The 6,193-nt window shown below is 51.4% G+C and overlaps 1 pseudogene; it reads left to right on the top strand.

The window, feature by feature from the left end:
* LOC142451711 (ferritin light chain pseudogene) overlaps window positions 1–6,193 on the top strand; it is a 71,565-nt pseudogene that overhangs the window by 1,456 nt on the left and 63,916 nt on the right.

Genomic DNA, 6,193 nt, shown 5'->3' with positions numbered 1-6,193 from the left:
GGGGGGGGAATAAATAATTGGGGGGCCGTTGTGGAGAAGAAGGCAGAAGTGAATAGGGCCCATAGTGAAAGCTTGGTGGGTTGTGCTGTCTGATATTTATGCAGTAGATTTGCTTTTTAGCAGTTTGGGTCTGATGACTTTGTTGAAGACTGTCCTCTACCAGAAACCACTAGCAACCAGACCATGTTTGTAGCTAAGAGGCTGAGATGGAAGATGGCGTTTGAAGTGAAGCAATGGGGACGGGAAAGAATGAAGGGGGTTCTGGTGGGATGTGGGTTTTTGTGTTGCCAAGAAAGCCTCTGTCCTTTGAGGACCCACATGTGCTTGCCCCAAGCCGGGGCATTTCCAGTGGCCTTATACTCCTATGGGTGCAATTCTAGACTCATCTGGAAGCCGAGCCCCCAGGGGCATCATGCTTGGTAAACAGGATGTCAGCTACTAGGAAGAAGACCCTCCAGGAGATGGATTGGCACAGTGGCTGCACAATGGGTTCAAGTGGGAGGACGGTGCAGTGTTCGATGCCGCTGTCCACAGAGTCAGTGTGAATGGGAAGTGGCTCGGAGCCACTTGCCACCACACAGTCCAAGGTCGACGTGAAGTAACAGCGAGTGGTCTGAAAAGTGAGGGGCAGAAAGAGCCCAAGATGCCCTGCAGAGTCCCGGTTTTGAAGGACTGGACCGAAATAGGGAATAACTGGAGGAGAAACAATTCAGCTTTGGAAATGCTAAATCCTGGATCCCAGCGGGGGATTTCAGGCAAGGAGCAATTAGTAAAAGTGGGGAGGGGGTAGAGCTCTGGGTTAGAGATGCAAATTTGGGTGCCATCCCAGTGTAAACGGTGTTGGGAACTCTGGAAAGAGGTGAGATTAACTGAGAGAATCAAACAAACGTGAGACCTTGGACAGAGCTCTGCGGAACTTCAAAACGAAGTGGCGGGGCGAGAAAGAGTCCAATCCCTGCCTAAGGCTGTAGGAGGCAAACCTCTGCAGAACCAGCTCATTCTCCCCCCCCCCCCCCACTGACATTGGGCTTCTCAGAGGCTCTCCAGCCACCGAGTCACATTCCTTAGCGAGAAGCTGAGGACTCTTCACAGAGTGAGACATGCTGAGTCTCCAGTCAGACGAGAATCTTGGGGCCAGAGAGTCCCACGAGATTTCTCCTCCCTCCCCTTACCTGTAATCTAAGTCAGTCTGCTGGGTGTACTATGCTTAGTGGCTCCCCAGTCGCCGCTCCTCCCTGCTTGCTTTGGGTCCTCTCCAATGGGCTCACCTGGAGCACCATTCTGTGGGGAAGTCAGTTCACCTGGGTTCCTAGGTCCTCCTGCCTCTCTCTGAAAGATGCTCCCCTTGGGCTGCATTACCTGGGAGAAGCTTGTTAAAGTAAATACAAATTCACACACACACGAATCCTAACCAAACTCACTGCCGTTGAGCCAATTCTGACTCATTGCAAGTCCAGAGGACAGGGTTGAACTGCCTACCCTGTGGGTTCCCAAGACATCTTTCCGGGAATAGATGGCCTCCTCTTTCTCCCAAAGAGCAGCTGGTGGTTTCAAACTGCTAACTAGATGGTTAGCAGCCCGGTGAATAACCAGATCACCACACCACCAGGACTCCTTACAAATTCGCCAGACAAGTATGAAGGGTATGTGGTGGGCAAGGGATGCCAAGAAACTGTTTCTAGAAGACTTTCCAAGTGGTTCTCACCCTTCCTTGTCAGAACCCAGCAGGACAGGAGGCTGCCCATTCTACACCCCTCTCCCAGCCTGCTGGCGTCAGAGCAGCTTAGTGACCAGTGACATCACTGTCCTCCTGCGCTGCCTTTCTCTTTCAGGACCTGTCTCAGGCTGGGTTCTCCAGGAAAGCAAAGCCAGCGCAGCTTTTATATGGATATGTGGGGAGAGGCTTATATCAGGAAAGTGTCGCACAGAGTTGTTGACATAGACAAGTTCCAAGTCCATGGGTCAGAGGCTGGGCTGGAGGCTTCTGACTCGGATAGTTGCAGGGGCTGAGGAACCCAACTGCAGCAGCAAGACAAACGGGTTTCTGGCTACAGAGGCAAATGCGCCCAAGGCCAGTAGGTCAGAAGGCAGGCCAGTGGGGACTCCCAGGAGGGGCAGGCAATACGGCAGGCTGCTGGCTCAAGTCCGAAGAGCCAGAGGTTGGCAAGCAGGACCCAGACTCAGCCGGAGTCAAGCCAGCTTTCCTGCCCTATCCGCTTATATTGGAATCAGGCCACACCCTTGGAGGGATTTCATCCTGGGGAATTGCTAGGTCTTAACCGTGGAACCAGGTGAAAGTGGGACATGGAATAAGAAAGAGCAAAGAATATCCATGCATTTGAATTGTGTTGCTGGGGGAAAAAATTGAAAGTACCATGGCCGGCCAAAGTGACACACAAGTCTGTCTCAGAAGATCCAGGGCCAGAGTGCTCCTTAGAGGCAAGGATGGCAAGACTTCTTCAGGCCCTGGAGAAGGACATTGTGTTTGCTCAAGCAGAGGGGTAGTGAAAAGGTGAAGGCCCTCCAGGAACTGGATTGACAGGTGACTGCAACAAGGTGAGGCTGGTGCAGGGCTGGGCGGGGATTCCTGCTGTTGTGTATGGGGTCGCTATGGGTCGGAAGCAACTCGATGCCACCTGAGAACCACAAAAACTGTCAACCCACTGAGAATCCTGGTCCAGCAAGGTGGATGCAAAACCTCAACTACCTTCCAGCTTTGTATCAGCTAGCTAGTTGCAGTCAAGACATTTCCAGCCTACACAGTGATCCCACAGGTGTCAAGGTAGAACTGGGCTCCACAGGGTTTGCAGTAGTGGACTTTTCAGAAGTGTTTGCCAGACCTTTCTTCGGAGGGAGGCGCCTCTGGGTTAGCAGCTGACTGAGACAACCATGAACTGGTCGTGCTGCCTGGGGACTCTGCTGGGGTTGTCACTCCCCGTGTCTTTTGAGTCACACTCTGTTAAAAGAGGACTGTCATCTGTCATTACCCCCAGGGGATTTCCATCATCATGTCGTCACGAATCAGATCTGGTAGACACGGGGCACCTCAAACCTAATGACTTTCACTTTCACTCACCCTCGTCACCCGCTCTCCTGGCCACACTGGTGACCCTTCTTATCGCTTGCAATCTTGCACAATGATATTTGATCTCCTATCCTATAGTCCTCGCGTGTCTTTATTTCCTGACACTCGCCCTTCAACCCCACAGAGACCGCCGGTCTCTCCAATGGTCCCCCTCTCACTTCCGTCCAGCTTGGTTCTGTGGTCCCCGGGGGTAACCTCATCTGCTCCTTCCTCCCTCCCCTTTGACCAGATCCACCCTTAACTGTCTAGGCTTATGGCCTTTCCAGACTCCTCTTTACCTGAGTGCTGTGGCAACACTGCCAATTCCACGGAGTCCCTGTCAGGATCAGCTAGAGGCCTGGATGATCGGTGAGGTCTCCATGACCTATCCGAGACTGCCTCGCCTGAGCCATTCCACCTGGGTGACTCATCCCAACACCGAACAGGGTAAGGACTGAGATGAGCCAATGGGCTCCCACCACCTGACCCCTATAAAATGGAATGTCCCACCCCCAGACCTCATCTTCCTCAAATCACGAAGCAGCCTATTTGGGGCTGAAGCGTGCTTGGCTTAGTAAATCTCTGTGCTCCGAGCCCTGTCTTGCTGTCCTGTCTAGGTTTGCCATAGTGCGTGTGTGCCTCCTTCCGTTGTGGGAGCACCTTGCTAGCCTTTCTCCAAGGATGAAAAGTCCAGCAATGTGGGTTTTCACCACATAACAGTCCACACCCAAACAGCCCTTTGCCTCCAAACGCTGCCCCTCCCCTAGCCTGCTGTTGGTATTAGGCATCACCCAGGAAGTGCATACAAAACTCAACTTTGCCTGGCCCTGCGCCATCCTCACCACCGTGGACACCACTGGGGTGACCCTCTTTTTCACTGGCCTTTGATTTCATAAAGCACGATGTCCCTCGAGTAACTGTCCCCTCCAGGTGACATGTCTAAAGACCCCGAGATGAAGTCTTGCCATCCTCATTTCCAAAATGCATTCAACTTGTACTTCCTATACATTAGATCTGCTCATTCATCTAGAACTGCATGGGGTGTAGCCACGATTCTCCATCAGCACCACAACGGGAACGTGCCCTTTCTCCTGTGGCCCTTTCTGTTGTCTACCTCTGAACCTGCTTTGCCATCTAGACTAAGGGACACCAATCTACTGCGTGGCACAGACTAGGACCCTGCACCTATCCCAGGCTCCTCTCTCCCTTCACAGTCTGTCACTGTGCTCAGTCCTCCCTCTTTGATGTTTCCTGTATTCAGATCCTGCCCCCCACTCCCACGGTGACTCCTTATTTCCTCATCTTTCACCAGGATTAGCTATCGTAGAAGGACCTGGTTTATGCTCTTTTTGCTGTGAGTTCCCTTGTTCTATCAGTCGAGTGCTTCTGCTGCCAGAGGATGTGCCTCAGATGGAAGCCTATCTGCACATGCAGTCCTCACGCATGGCTGTACAAGGGTGAACTTAGATGACACGGGGAGGAGCATTCTAACCTACAGACGCAGACTGTAACATCTTTCTCCCATGGAACGACTTCTGCTTAGCGGCCAAGCACGTAACCACGGTGTCACCAGAGCTCCTTAAGGAACCAATAGCGCAAGTTAAAGTAATAGCACAGACTCATGCTTCTGGGTGCCCCGGTGGCACGGTGGCCAGAGCACCTGGCTGTTAACCAAAGGGTCAGAGGTTCAAACCTGCCAGCTGCTGCCTAGGAAAATGCCGTGGAAGAATGGCTTTGGAGGGTAGTTCTACTCTGTCTTATAGGGTAGCTGTGAGTCAGAATAGACTCCTTAGCAATGTGTTCGCTTTCTTTTTTGTCTTGTTGTTTCAGGTACTTCCTGAAGGTCACAGACTTGAGCGCCCTAGGTAGCAGTTCTACCTGCCACACACGGGTGGGGTGGCTGTGACTCAGAATGGGTGCAATGGCAGCTGCTAACAACAATGTGGTGTCAATACATATAAAATGACATTAAAACTTCCATGATTACAGTCTAGGTTTTCCAGGGGAGCAAAATCAGTGATGTGTATAAAAACAGGTACAGAGAGATTTCCTTCAAGGGAATTCTGCATGGCATCCTGGGGGTTGGCGAGAGCCAAATCTGCAGGTCGGGCAGCAGGCTGACATCACAAGAACTGGAGGTCAGCCCACCAGAAGAATGCAGAGTTGAGAGAGAAAGAAGGGGGGCGGGGAGAGAGCGAGCAAGCGAGCTGTGCCAGAGTGCCCACTTATACCAGGGTAAGTTTTGCTTCTAGAGATCCAGCTCAGACGGGCGCTGGCTTATTTCAAAGTGTTTAAACAGGTGTCAGTGAGCAGAGGACGGCTACACAGAAGTGCTCTCAGTCCAGCTCTGGTCTTCGTTTCATTGGAGTGCCTTCCAAAACAGACCAATCATAACGGTGCCTGGCAAGGCGTTACGGTGGGCCAGTTCAATCTGCAGCAGAAAGGTCAGCTCAGAAGCTATGCTAGTTATGTTTTGGTCAACGTGGTAGAACTCAGGAGTTTGGCAGTCATTCCCCATGATGTGATCTAAACCAACATAATCCAGTCCTTGACGGGTTCTAATATAATCTAATCCACCCTGAGAGCAGACAACAGCTATGGTGACGTATAGCCCCCTTGATCTTGTCACAACGTTGGTGGGTTGGACCAACAGCCTCCTTGGGGGTGGGGCTTGCTCCTTTGTGAGCAGACTTAGTGGGAAATCGTGTCCCTTCTGCTGTGTCTGGATTCTGCAGTTGGTTCATCTACCTCCTGCTGACCTTGGATTCATTTGACTTTGTGTCCACCAGCCTGTGGTCTTTCTGCTTTGTTCCTGCTTCTTGGTACATCAGCACTTGCAGCTACACAAGTCAAGAGAAGCCTCTTGCTTAACATCTGACCCGTGGACTTGAACCAGACTGGGCTTACCCAAGTCTAGAACTGTGTAAACTAGTTTGTGAGATGACTTCCTTTCTATGTACATACACACATGAACATGGCTGCGTTTGCTTCTTTAGAGAACCCAGCCCAACACAGAAGGCTATGGGGATTTTGTGGGGAATTCCGAAGGAGTACTATTGATCCAGTTTTTCTTGAGGGATATAGAAAACAAGCTCTACTAGGAAGGAGTCTTAAAAAACTGAAAACTGC

The sequence above is a fragment of the Tenrec ecaudatus genome, chromosome 6 (assembly GCF_050624435.1).
Source record: "Tenrec ecaudatus isolate mTenEca1 chromosome 6, mTenEca1.hap1, whole genome shotgun sequence".
Lineage (NCBI taxonomy): Eukaryota > Metazoa > Chordata > Mammalia > Afrosoricida > Tenrecidae > Tenrec > Tenrec ecaudatus.
Note: the sequence above shows the minus strand (reverse complement) of the source record. Positions and strands in the feature narration are given on the sequence as shown.